Source organism: Felis catus, chromosome B3, assembly GCF_018350175.1.
Source record: "Felis catus isolate Fca126 chromosome B3, F.catus_Fca126_mat1.0, whole genome shotgun sequence".
Lineage (NCBI taxonomy): Eukaryota > Metazoa > Chordata > Mammalia > Carnivora > Felidae > Felis > Felis catus.
Genome location: NC_058373.1, coordinates 125,085,347 through 125,099,991, shown reverse-complemented (window position 1 = coordinate 125,099,991; position 14,645 = coordinate 125,085,347). Strand labels below are relative to the sequence as shown.

General features: G+C 37.1%; 1 protein-coding gene across 16 annotated transcripts in view; it reads left to right on the top strand.

Annotated features, from left to right (window-relative positions):
• The window catches only part of CEP128 (centrosomal protein 128), a 401,019-nt gene that overhangs the window by 91,594 nt on the left and 294,780 nt on the right, over positions 1 to 14,645 (top strand). The gene's annotated exons all lie outside the window — the stretch shown is intronic.

Sequence of the window (14,645 nt, the reverse complement as noted above, 5' to 3'; positions counted from 1 at the left end):
TTTGTTTCATAGAATTGCTTAATGAAGTTTTAATGTAAAGTTTGTGATATTTTATGAACTCTAGTTTGAGTAAACATAACATAAAGTTATATAGATGACTACTTTATATATAGAAATGTCTGTAGATTCATTTCTCTTTCATTTGGACCTTGAAGCCAGGAACCTATTAAACTTGGCAGTATTTTTGTTCTAGTAGCAAATTGAGCCCTTCCTTCAGACAGAAAGTACCTTTATTTGAAGGAATGGTGAATTATCATTTTTTTGGGGGGTGAAACTGGAAGACAGCACAGCAAAGAGGGTATTATTGGTATTTCTTCTTTGGAACCATGAATTGTTTTTAAATCTCTGCCTGCTGTGGAAGAGGTGGAATTACACTGCCTCCATTGATTTAGGGTGTGTGGTAATCATGAATGAGGTGTAAGTAGGTAGCTATCTTTCCCCATTTGCCTTTTTTTTTAATGTGTATTTATTTTAGAGAGAGAGAGAGAGAGTGCATGCGCCAGTGGGGGAGGGGCAGAGAAAGAGGGAGATGTAGATTCTCAGGCTCCAGGCTCTGAGCTGTCAGCACAGAGCCTGACACGGGGCTCAAACTCAGGAACAGAGAGCTCATGACCTGAGCCAAAGTCAGACGCTCAGCAGACTGAGTCACCCAGGTGCCTCCCCCCGTGGCCTTTTATCTAGCTTAGACAGGGTAATTATCTGAAAATATTAAAAATCAAAAGAATGAACTTCATAAAAAGGAAATGTCTTAATTCCAATTATAATTATGCAAATTAGATCAGACATGGATGACACATTTAGAAATAAATATGTATCAGCCCTCCCTTTATATCTGTTTTTTCTTAGTGGAGTTGTATTCCAATTATAATAAGGTGCCATATTTGAAGACTTTTCTAAACTATAATGAAAGGTAGAAAATTGGTGTTAAAGATATCAAACTTTATATAACCCAAAGGAAATATTTTTTTTTTAATTTTTTTTTTTCAACGTTTATTTATTTTTGGGACAGAGAGAGACAGAGCATGAACGGGGGAGGGGCAGAGAGAGAGGGAGACACAGAATCGGAAACAGGCTCCAGGCTCTGAGCCATCAGCCCAGAGCCTGACACGGGGCTCGAACTCACGGACCGCAAGATCATGACCTGGCCGAAGTCAGACGCTTAACCGACTGCGCCACCCAGGTGCCCCCAAAGGAAATATTTAATGTTATGCTAGTCTGATTTTCTTTTTCATCTTGGAAAGATGCATTTTCTTCATTTTCATCAATGGAAAAATGTATTTTAGATTTGCTTCAAGATTCAGATTGTAAAGCTGATGAAATACTGACATACTTTTTACAAAGCCCTTTACATGTATAATAAATACTTATCAGAGACATTATCAGAGCAATTGTAATTTAGGACTTCAAAAGTTTGCTTCACAGGTATTGTTTTAACCCTTGATCCTGTTGGCAAAAGTGCTAAAATATTATTTTGCCAAAGTTAAGTATTAAAAAAAAAAAAAAACCTATACTAGTAAATATCAAAGGTAGAAAAATTCCTTGGCTAACCTGTTTATAACCACATATTGGTCTGTCCTTCTTCCCTTCCTTCCTTTTCATTGTTTGATTTCATTTACCACTTGCAGAATCAGTTGAAAAAAAAATCTCACATAAGCATTTAAAAAATTACTTATAATAACCTAATAATGCCCTTATTCAAAGAGCCTGGCTTTCCCCTTGCCCTAACAATAGATCTTTTACATTTTCACCTGGATTAGGGAAAGACTTGGAGTTCTCTTGGATTAGTTTGGGTTAATTATACAGGTTTCGATGTGAAAGACAATTGGACAGAGAGGTTGAGCATTTACTCACATATTAAACACTTAATGACTGTCTCTTACATGTCAGGCACTATTCTAGGTGGTGGTGACATGGCAATGAACAAAAGTCAGGCAGATTTCCCTCTCTCTATGCAGGTGACATTCTAAAAATGATGAAAAAAGTTCTTTGGGTTTGTCTCAAGTCTAATTCAAATTTATTTCGGAGGATGAAAATGTTTTTTTCCCTGTTGCCATTAAAACGGTATTACAAAAAGATACTGTTTTTTCTGGAAGAAATTCCCATTAACCAGTTTTTATTTTCCTGACATTATTTTTAACAATAAAATAATTAAATTTATAACCATTGTTTTAGATTAAAAAAAATTTTTTTTAATGTTTATTTATTTTTGAGAGAGAGAGAGAGAGAGAGAGAGAGAAAGAGAACACCACGTGAACAGGGGAGGAGCAGGGAGAGAGGGAGACATGGAATCCGAGGCTCCAGGCTCTGAGCTGTCGGCACAGAGCCCAACATGGGGCTCAAACTCCTGAACCACAAGATCTTGACCTGAGCTGACGTCAGATGCTTGACCGACTGAGCCACCTAGGCTCCCCCCACCGTTTTAGATTTTATGACATTTCTGATTATGGCTTATTTTTCATACCTTGTGAAGGCCCTTTGAATATCTTTATTCCCAAGCTATTCTCAGAATGACATTTAGTGTAGGCTTTGTGAAGGTATTGGTCATGGATCACTCAATGTAACTTCTAACAGTCATTTTATTGAAATTTAACTGAAAGATACTTAGTCTCTATTTTTCAGATATGTTTGATAGCATTTATTTTTCAAAAATATTTGGTGTTGCCTTATACATTCTGTAAAGAATGGCTATTAATCCTCTTTAGTTCCTTTTTAGAAAGCAAATACGAATAAGACAAGATGCTCAGAATGTGACTGTTGGTCAGGCCCCCAAATATTTGCATAATACTCTTTCTTTTGGCTTGTTCAGTCAGTAATCTCTCTCTTTTTAATGTTTATTTGCTTAATTTTGAGAGATAGGGACAGAGAATCCTAAGCAGGTTCCACGCTGTGAGCACAGAGCCCAGCTTAAGGTACTTGATCCTAAGAACCATAAGATCATGACCTGAGCTGAAATCAAGAGTTGGATATTCAACCGACTGAGCCACCCAGGAGCCCCTAATCTCTTTTCCTTCCTGAAGCCTTCTTAGACTCTATCAGCTGCAAGTGATAATCCTTCCTTCTGTACCTCATCCTTTTGCTCACATCACTAATGTTCTTATGGCACCTTTCTCACACTGCCTTAAAGTAGTCTGGGTAGATGTCTTTAAAATTTCAAAATGAGTTGAAATGAAGGAGAAAGGGGACTGCATTAGAAAGTTGCCCTGTCAGTAGGACAAATCTGACCTTGATGTCCTTACCTTGGTGAACACCTCATGTTTCAAGATCTTGTCCTCACATCTGGAAACTTGAACTTTCTGTGTTCTAGAATTAATGTGACCCAGGAAACTGGTTCATACTAATAATGAAATTTACTAGAGAGCAGTGTATAAAAGACTGCCAGCTCATTCATGTACCCTCTGGGGGTTTCTTTATGGATGTTTAAACACTGATCTCTTATGCAGGGCACCAGTCTCCCAGTTTTCTATACCTAGGTTTTAGAAGGTTGAATTAGTGACCAAAAAGTTGCTTGGTGAACACAGTCAGAGAATGATGTCTGAGGAACTGTTTGTCCTGGCTATTGTAAGGTTCTCTCACCCTCCACCTTTCTTTACCATAGTCCTTGTAACCAGAGACCTGTTTATTTCCTTAGATTCCTATCTTTATTTCTGGAGTATGTTGAACTGCCCCCCCTTTTTTTTTTGTCTAACAGTCTTCTCAGCTTCCACTCTGATGCTTAACCTTCTGTTTGCATTTTCTTCTGATATGTTGCGGTGCACAGATTTTGCTCTGGGCTATTTACCAGTATGCATTGATGTTGTAATTCAAACTTGTGGCATTCTGGAAGCCACTTATGAATTAAACACTTATATCTTTTTCAAATCATAAATGAGTATGGGTTAAGAACCAGGTCTTGTCTCTATACTCCTTTGTGCTCCTTGACAGTGTCTTACCCATATTAGTTGCTAAGTTAGTATTTGTTGACCAAAATCGTAAATTATACAATATTTTTGTGGTTATTTTTTAAAGCTAACATTTGTTGTCTGGTCATTTTTTAAAAGCACGTTAAGGGTGTCTGGGTGGCTCAGTCGGTTAAGCGTCTGACTTCAACTCAGGTTATGATCTCACAGTCTGTGGGTTCCAGCCTCTCATTGGGCTCTGTGCTGACAGCTCAGAGGCTGGAGCCTGCTTCAGATTCTGTGTCCCCCTCTCTTTCTCTGCCCTTTCCCTGCTCTCTCTCTCTGTCAAAAATAAATAAACATTTAAAAAATAAATTAATAAAATCTGTTAATTTCTGGAAGAGTTGTCAGTATTCCAGAGGACCTTTGCTCTTTCTTATTGATGGTGTCAGTTTTTTGTTGATCCAGAGTACACATTTTAAGCAGTTGTTTCACACAGGAGAAAAACAGTGAAAACACCTTGTAAAAACCGGAATGAAAGATGCATTTGGGTTTGCATAATTTACCTTTAAAATTATACCTAAAACCTTAAATCTGTATATGCATAGAAAATACTAAGTACGTTTTTTTCTTCTTCTAAACTTGAGTTGAACCTCATTAACCTTGATAGGCTATTTGTATTCATAAGAATTCCAAGTATCCTTGATCATTGATTCCCCCTGATTTAATCTCAGCCTCCATCTTCCATCAACTTACTTTTCTTGAAAAAAAAAATTTGACTTTTAAATTCAATGAGGAACTTCAAAGAAAGGGGAAAAAAAAAAACCAAGGTGCTGTACATAATTTAGATTAAATGTTGAAAGTGATAATTGAGTGACAACTGACATGATTATTCATTAGCAGAAACTTGGGACTGTAATGCCATAATTTACTTTTAAAAAGAGGATAGTGGAAAACAGGAATGATAATCAATAATAACTTTTCTTTTTGATGATTAGCACATTAGGAACAGAAGGAAGGTTGTTCCTTTTAACGCACTTTTAATATAAACTCTTGATTCTTGGATTTCTTATACAAAGCTGGCTACTATGTACTTTGCTATAGTGTTATACAATACTATACAATATTACTTTTAAACCCTTCTTAGAGATCTTAATTGCCCTGTCTGTAATTTCTACTGTTTTTTATCTTAATAATTTATTCCTTATCTAAGTGCTTGTTGTAAAATAAGGTATTATCTGAGTACTAAGTAGTATTTAATGCGTAGATTATAAAGAAAACAAATATTGACAGCAAAGCTTTATAACAAAGGCTAAAATTGTTGAACTTAGTGGAGAGGAGATCTGTCTTTGTTATTAACCAAATTCACTGACAGTGCAACAGATTGCTAAGTCCACAGATGCTCTGTACTCCAAGTTCTTCATAAAGGCAATTACTGGCAGAGATGCCCTACGATAAAAACTCTAAAACTAAATAAACCTTGACACTTTGAGGCAGATTTAGTTTCTCAAATCTTACACCTATATGGAATAATAAAGGGATTCTAGGAGCTGTGAAGAGAGGCAGCTTTTACATTTTCTGTAACTTAGAGTTGCGTGAATATTTCCATAAAGCTGGAAAGTAACAGTGGACCAAATATCTTAAGTTTTCTTTTAAGGTATCACCAGTGTTTGCTGTAGTTTATCATTTGAATACGGTCAGTAAAACAATAATTTGGGAATAAAAGTGTCTATTTTCAAAATCTTTATTTTCTGAAGTCATGATGATATCTGTTTCATGTGTTTTATATATAAAATGCATGTAAATTTCATGTATTTTATGTATATATTGACATAAATTTCATGTATTTTATGTATATAATGAATATACATAAATTGAAAAGGCCTCTTTGTGACGTGTGCGCGTGCACGTGCATGGACATAGATGCATGAAGCTGGCAGGGAGAGAGGGAGAAACATTCCTCACAAAATAAGTATTGATAACTTATGTTAGTTATTGATTTGATATTAAAAGCAATTATAAGGATAAAATATACCTTTGGGGATAATTGAAGGACTTAACTATGGAAAAATACGTGATATCAAATGAATAAGGTAACGTTTTTGCAGAATCTAACTAATTTATAGTTCTTTTCTTGGCTACCACAAATGATATTAAAGAGCTATAAAGTAGACTTTATAATAAGCATATTTGACTGTTCATTCATTATCCCTATAGTCTTTACAGTTAATTTTAGAGTGATTTTAATTGATAAGGTATCATTTTAAGTGGAGAGTTAAATTACATTTTAGATGTTTGTTTTCAGGCAGCTTTCTACAAGGAGAAATGAGATTAAGCTCAGCCTCAAACAACAAAAAAGGCTGTGGGCCTGTTATACTCTTGAAAATGTTTGAATGGTATAAATTATCTTTACAAAACAAAGTTTTTAATAAGTAACACATGGCTAACATAAAAGTCAGTGTTAGCAACTTTTTTTTTTTTTCAAATGTATTACACATTTAATTTCTGGTACTTGCAAGAAATATGTGTTGATGTCAGTACTTATTTTGTGGGGGAAACTATCATGATGTTAGACTATGGTTTGCTCTTCCTTAGAGAAGATTAACCAGTTAGGCAAATTTTTAGCAATTGTCATTAAAGAGCAGTTTATGTGTTTGTTAATGGTGGATTACCTTGTTGTAGAACAAACTTCCTAGTGAGAAAAACTGGAAAAGCTGGGTAAGACATGTATTAAAAAAAAATACATATATCTTTGAAGTTGTCAGAGAGTTATCTGGGTGCAAGGACAGGAGGAGTCCTGTATTCTGCTGAGGAGTAGAGTGCAGAGTGATTAGTCTGACACTGGGTGCCACTCTTCCCCTGAAATGTCACAAACTGAGCAAGGCTTACCAATAGAGCGTAGGTTCGTGAAAGAAGCAGGGACCTTGTAAACGTCCCACACTCTCAGTTGGGATACCCAAAGGGCTCCTGGGTGAGCGGAAAATGCACGAACAGTCACAGAAATGTAGCTTTGAATCTGCTGTGACGTTATCTGTCCCTACTCTAGCTGCCCATCTAAATAAAAGTAGATCTTTTGTGGGGGTGGGGGGAAAGGTATTATCCAGAGCCCTCGTGTTATTTCTGTAATTTGTCTTACAGTGTCTAGCATTTTATCAAAAACTTAGCAGTCGTATCAAGAAACAAAACCCACATTACTAAAAAGCAAGATATAAGCAGGAAATAGAAATAGGTATATAGGCTGTTCAGATATTGGAATTAACACATCAACTTTAAAACAATGGTTATTAATATGTTAAGAAATTAGATCATAAGATACTTAATTCTAGCAGAGAACAGGACGTTATAAAAAGAATAGAAATCTGAGAACCAAAATATATAGTAACTGAAATTAAGAGCTGGATAGGTAGGTAAGGTTTAACAGAAAATTAGACACCTTTTTTCTTATTCTTTTGAAGAAATTTATGAGGCTTCCATTCATATGTATGTTTACGTTATATAATTTGTGGTTTGGTTACTGGCTTTATGATCTCTTTTTCTATCTTCTAATTGGTAAAAAGAAAAACAATTTATTCAGTCTTTCATTCAATAAATTTTTATTAAGGGTCTATTAGGTATTGAGTCTGGTGATAGAATCAGGGGTTACACACATGAAATCAACATTCATTGCCCTCAATAAAGTCAAAATCACTGAACTTCTATTTAGCACTGAAGTTTCAGTTCACTAGAAAAGCCAGGCCCCCTTCACCCTTGAGAGGAAGAATCATAGTGAGACTTAAAATGAGGAACAGGGATGTGGGGGGTCTGAACCTTAGGAAGTAGCCATGAGGAGCCTCCATCCCTATGGTACCAGGATGGCCTCCCTCCTCCAATGGCAGAACAATAAATGTAAAAACAAAGAGTCCTTGAAGACAAAAGCAGAAATACCTTCAAATATAAATTGGTGTTTGGTGATTGAAAATATGAACGATGGTTTTATAGTCTCATAGGCTTAACAATTCCATTATTTTGTCACATTGGCCCGTTCTATTTGTCCCTTCTAGATTACAAGAAACTGAGACACACTCAAATGAGGTTTCATGTAGGGAGGCAAGAAACTATCTTGACAGCTGCCCTACTGGGCTTCATGGAGAAGACAAATTTTATACATGTTACCACACTGACTCTGTCATTGAGACTCCTTAGATTGCAACGATAAGAAAACTTGAGGGTGCCTGGGTGGCTTATTTGGTTAAGTGTCTGACTCTTGGTTTTGGCTCAGGTCATGATCCTGTGATTTGTGGGTTTGAGTCCCGGGTCAGGCTTCCTTCTGGCAGTGCAGAGCCTGCTTGGGAATTTCTTTCTCTCTCCTTCTCTTTCTGCCCCTCCCCACTTGAGTTCAGGACTCTCTCTCAAAATAAATAAACTTAAAAAAAAAAAAAAAAAGACAGGGTGCCTGTGTGGCTCAGTTGGTTAAGCATCCGACCTCCACTCGGGTCACAATCTCACAGTTTGTGAATTCAAGCCCTACGTCAGAGTCTGTGCTGATAGCTCTGAGCCCGGTGCCTGCTTCAGGTTCTGTGTCTCCCACTCTGTCTGCCCCTCCCCTGCTCACATTCTCTCTCTCCCCAAAATAAACAAACATTAAAAATACTTAAAAAAAAATAAAGAAAAGAAAGAAAAAAGAGAAAACTTGAGCCATTTTTAGATGACTGTCTTGGATTCAGCATTAATTCATTGGTACAGTCATCTGTGACCATGGTGGTGTAGTCATAGGACTCGACTACAGTCTTTTTTTTTTTCCCTGTGAATGGATTTGAGTTACTATTGAGTATGAATTGCTTTCAAGCTAAGAAACTTCATTGAATTTTTCTTGTAAAGCTGGTTTACTAGCAACATATTTTCTTAGTTTTTGTTTACCTGAAAATGTCTTTATTGCACCTCATTTTAAAAAGATAATTTTGCTGGATTTAAAATCTTAGTTGACTTTCTTTCAGCACTTTGATTATGTCATCCTGCAAGTTTTGTTTCTTCCTTATTTCTCATGAGAAGTCTAATGTTAATCCCATTGCATTCCTGTTCCTGAGGAGCCACTATTTCTTGTACTGCTTTCAAGATTTTATCATTGTCTTTGCCTTCAGTGTTTGATTTGGATATGTTCTTTGTATTTAACCTACTTGCAGTTCATCAAGCTTCTTGGATATGTAGCTTATGTTTTTTTTCAGATTTGGGAAGTTTTAGTTATTATTTTCTCTTACATATTTTTTGTTTCCATTCCATCTAGTGTTTTTCTTTTTTTCTTTTTAAGCTTATTTTGAGAGAGAGCACGTGTGTGCACAAATGGGGGAAGGGGCAGAGAGAAAGGGATAGAGAGAATCCCAAGCAGGCTACACACTGTTAGCACAGAACCCGATGTGGGGCTCAAACTCATGAACCATGATAGCATGACATGAGTTAAAATCAAGAGTCAGATGCTCAACTGACTGAGACACCCAGGTACTCCCCTCCACCCCCATCTAGTATTTCTGTTGCATGTATGTTGGTATCCCACATTTCTTTGGGGCTTAGTTCATTTTTATTTTTTCTCTTTCTCCTTAAGGTGGCATAATCTCCATTGATTCACTGAGCCTTTCAAATGAATTTTTTATTTCACTGGCTGTATTTTGCAACTTCAAATTTCCATTAAAAAATAATTTCTATCTTTTTATTGCTATTCTCTATGACATTGTCATTATACACTCTTTTTATTAAAAAAAAATGGTTTCCTTTAGCCCTTTGAACACATTTATTAAAGCTTTTTTTTTTAATTAAAAAAATTTTAATTAAAAACTTTCCCTAATATTTGTTTCATCACCCATACCCAATTCTTTTATTTATTTATTTATTTATTTATTTATTTATTTATTTATTTTTTTATATGAAATTTATTGACAAATTAGTTTCCATACAACACCCAGTGCTCATCCCAAAAGGTGCCCTCCTCAATACCCATCACCCACCCTCTCCTCCCTCCCACCCCCCATCAACCCCCAGTTTGTTCTCAGTTTTTAAGAGTCTCTTATGCTTTGGCTCTCTCCCACTCTAACCTGTTTTTTTTTTTTTTCCTTCCCCTCCCCCATGGGTTCCTGTTAATTTCTCAGGGTCCACATAAGAGTGAAACCATATGGTATCTGTCTTTCTCTGTATGGCTTATTTCACTTAGCATCACACTCTCCAGTTCCATCCACGTTGCTACAAAAGGCCATATTTCATTTTTTCTCATTGCCACGTAATACTCCATTGTGTATATAAACCACAATTTCTTTATCCATTCATCAGTTGATGGACATTTAGGCTCTTTCCATAATTTGGCTATTGTTGAGAGTGCTGCTATGAACATTGGGGTACAAGTGGCCCTATGCATCAGTACTCCTGTATCCCTTGGATAAATTCCTAGCAGTGCTATTGCTGGGTCATAGGGTAGGTCTATTTTTAATTTTCTGAGGAACCTCCACACTGCTTTCCAGAGCGGCTGCACCAATTTGCATTCCCACCAACAGTGCAAGATGGTTCCCGTTTCTCCACATCCTCTCCAGCATCTAGAGTCTCCTGATTTGTTCATTTTGGCCACTCTGACTGGCGTGAGGTGATACCTGAGTGTGGTTTTGATTTGTATTTCCCTGATAAGGAGCGACGCTGAACATCTTTTCATGTGCCTGTTGGCCATCCAGATGTCTTCTTTAGAGAAGTGTCTATTCATGTTTTCTGCCCATTTCTTCACTGGGTTATTTGTTTTTCGGGTGTGGAGTTTGGTGAGCTCTTTATAGATTTTGGATACTAGCCCTTTGTCCGATATGTCATTTGTGAATATCTTTTCCCATTCCGTTGGTTGCCTTTTAGTTTTGTTGGTTGTTTCCTTTGCTGTGCAGAAGCTTTTTATCTTCATAAGGTCCCAGTAATTCACTTTTGCTTTTAATTCCCTTGCCTTTGGGGATGTGTCGAGTAAGAGATTGCTACGGCTGAGGTCAGAGAGGTCTTTTCCTGCTTTCTCCTCTAAGGTTTTGATGGTTTCCTGTCTCACATTTAGGTCCTTTATCCATTTGGAGTTTATTTTTGTGAATGCTGTGAGAAAGTGGTCTAGTTTCAACCTTCTGCATGTTGCTGTCCAGTTCTCCCAGCACCATTTGTTAAAGAGGCTGTCTTTTTTCCATTGGATGTTCTTTCCTGCTTTGTCAAAGATGAGTTGGCCATACGTTTGTGGGTCTAGTTCTGGGGTTTCTATTCTATTCCATTGGTCTATGTGTCTGTTTCTGTGCCAATACCATGCTGTCTTGATGATGACAGCTTTGTAGTAGAGGCTAAAGTCTGGGATTGTGATGCCTCCTGCTTTGGTCTTCTTCTTCAAAATTCCTTTGGCTATTCGGGGCTTTTTGTGGTTCCATATGAATTTTAGAATTGCTTGTTCTAGTTTCGAGAATGCTGGTGCAATTTAGATCGGGATTGCATTGAATGTGTAGATAGCTTTGGGTAGTATTGACATTTTGACAATATTTATTTTTCCAATCCATGAGCAGGGAATGTCTTTCCATTTCTTTAAATCTTCTTCAATTTCCTTCATAAGCTTTCTATAGTTTTCAGCATACAGATCCTTTACATCTTTGGTTAGATTTATTCCTAGGTATTTTATGCTTCTTGGTGCAATTGTGAATGGGATCAGTTTCTTTATTTGTCTTTCTGTTGCTTCATTGTTAGTGTATAAGAATGCAACTGATTTCTGTACATTGATTTTGTATCCTGCAACTTTGCTGAATTCATGTATCAGTTCTAGTAGACTTTTGGTGGAGTCTATCGGATTTTCCATGTATAATATCATGTCATCTGCAAAAAGCGAAAGCTTGACTTCGTCTTTGCCAATTTTGATGCCTTTGATTTCCTTTTGTTGTCTGATTGCTGATGCTAGAACTTCCAGCACTATGTTAAACAGCAGCGGTGAGAGTGGGCATCCTTGTCGTGTTCCTGATCTCAGGGAAAAAGCTCTCAGTTTTTCCCCGTTGAGGATGATGTTAGCTGTGGGCTTTTCATAAATGGCTTTTATGATCTTTAAGTATGTTCCTTCTATCCCGACTTTCTCAAGGGTTTTTATTAAGAAAGGGTGCTGGATTTTGTCAAAGGCCTTTTCTGCATCGATTGACAGGATCATATGGTTCTTCTCTTTTTTTTTGTTAATGTGATGTATCACATTGATTGATTTGTGAATGTTGAACCAGCCCTGCATCCCAGGAATGAATCCCACTTGATCATGGTGAATAATTCTTTTTATATGCCGTTGAATTCGATTTGCTAGTATCTTATTGAGAATTTTTGCATCCATATTCATCAGGGATATTGGCCTGTAGTTCTCTTTTTTTACTGGGTCTCTGTCTGGTTTAGGAATCAAAGTAATACTGGCTTCATAGAATGAGTCTGGAAGTTTTCCTTCCCTTTCTATTTCTTGGAATAGCTTGAGAAGGATAGGTATTATCTCTGCTTTAAACGTCTGGTAGAACTCCCCTGGGAAGCCATCTGGTCCTGGACTCTTATTTGTTGGGAGATTTTTGATGACCGATTCAATTTCTTCGCTGGTTATGGGTCTGTTCAAGCTTTCTATTTCCTCCTGATTGAGTTTTGGAAGAGTGTGGGTGTTCAGGAATTTGTCCATTTCTTCCAGGTTGTCCAATTTGTTGGCATATAATTTTTCATAGTATTCCCTGATAATTGTTTGTATCTCTGAGGGATTGGTTGTAATAATTCCATTTTCATTCATGATTTTATCTATTTGGGTCATTTCCCTTTTCTTTTTGAGAAGCCTGGCTAGAGGTTTGTCAATTTTGTTTATTTTTTCAAAAAACCAACTCTTGGTTTCGTTGATCTGCTCTACAGTTTTTTTTAGATTCTATATTGTTTATTTCTGCTCTGATCTTTATTATTTCTCTTCTTCTGCTGGGTTTAGGCTGCCTTTGCTGTTCTGCTTCTAGTTCCTTTAGGTGTGCTGTTAGATTTTGTATTTGGGATTTTTCTTGTTTCTTGAGATAGGCCTGGATTGCAATGTATTTTCCTCTCAGGACTGCCTTCGCTGCGTCCCAAAGCGTTTGGATTGTTGTATTTTCATTTTCGTTTGTTTCCATATATTTTTTAATTTCTTCTCTAATTGCCTGGTTGACCCACTCATTCGTTAGTAGGGTGTTCTTTAACCTCCATGCCTTTGGAGGTTTTCCAGACTTTTTCCTGTGGTTGATTTCAAGCTTCATAGCATTGTGGTCTGAAAGTATGCATGGTATAATTTCAATTCTTGTAAACTTATGAAGGGCTGTTTTGTGACCCAGTATATGATCTATCTTGGAGAATGTTCCATGTGCACTCGAGAAGAAAGTATATTCTGTTGCTTTGGGATGCAGAGTTCTAAATATATCTGTCAAGTCCATCTGATCCAATGTCTCATTCAGGGCCCTTGTTTCTTTATTGACCGTGTGTCTAGATGATCTGTCCATTTCTGTAAGTGGGGTGTTAAAGTCCCCTGCAATTACCACATTCTTATCAATAAGGTTGCTTATGTTTATGAGTAATTGTTTTATATATTTGGGGGCTCCGATATTCGGCGCATAGACATTTATAATCGTTAGCTCTTCCTGATGGATAGACCCTGTAACTATTATATAATGTCCTTCTTCATCTCTTGTTACAGCCTTTAATTTAAAGTCTAGTTTGTCTGATAGAAGTATGGCTACTCCAGCTTTCTTTTGGCTTCCAGTCGCATGATAAATAGTTCTCCATCCCCTCACTCTCAATCTAAAGGTGTCCTCAGGTCTAAAATGAGTCTCTTGTAGACAGCAAATAGATGGGTCTTGTTTTTTTATCCATTCTGATACCCTATGTCTTTTGGTTGGTGCATTTAATCCATTTACATTCAGTGTTATTATAGAAAGATACGGGTTGAGAGTCATTGTGATGTCTGTATGTTTTATGCTTGTAGTGATGTCTCTGGGACTTTGTCTCACAGGGTCCCCCTTAGGATCTCTTGTAGGGCTGGTTTAGTGGTGACAAATTCCTTCAGTTTTTGTTTGTTTGGGAAAACCTTTATCTCTCCTTCTATTCTAAATGACAGACTTGCTGGGTAAAGGATTCTCGGCTGCATATTTTTTCTGTCTAGCACCCTGAAAATCTCCTGCCAATTCTTTCTGGCCTGCCAAGTTTCAAAAGAGAGATCAGTCACGAGTCTTATAGGTCTCCCTTTATATGTGAGGGCACGTTTACCCCTTGCTGCTTTCTGAATTTTCTCTTTATCCTTGTATTTTCCCCGTTTCACTGTGATATGTCATGCAGAAGATCGATTCAAGTTACGTCTGAAGGGAGTTCTCTGTGCCTCTTGGATTTCAATGCCTTTTTCCTTCCCCAGTTCAGGGAAGTTCTCAGCTATTATTTCTTCAAGTACCCCTTCAGCACCTTTCCCTCTCTCTTCCTCCTCTGGGATACCAATTATGCGTATATTATTTCTTTTTAGTGTATCACTTAGTTCTCTAATTTTCCCCTCATACTCCTGGATTTTTTTCTCTCTCTTTTTCTCAGCTTCCTCTTTTTCCATAACTTTATCCTCTAGTTCACCTATTCTCTCCTCTGCCTCTTCAAGCCGAGCTGTGGTGGTTTCCATTTTGTTATGCATTTCGTTTAAAGCGTTTTTCAGCTCCTCGTGACTGTTCCTTAGTCCCTTGATCTCTGTAGCAAGAGATTCTCTGCTGTCCTGTATACTGTTTTCAAGCCCAGCGATTAATTTTATGACTA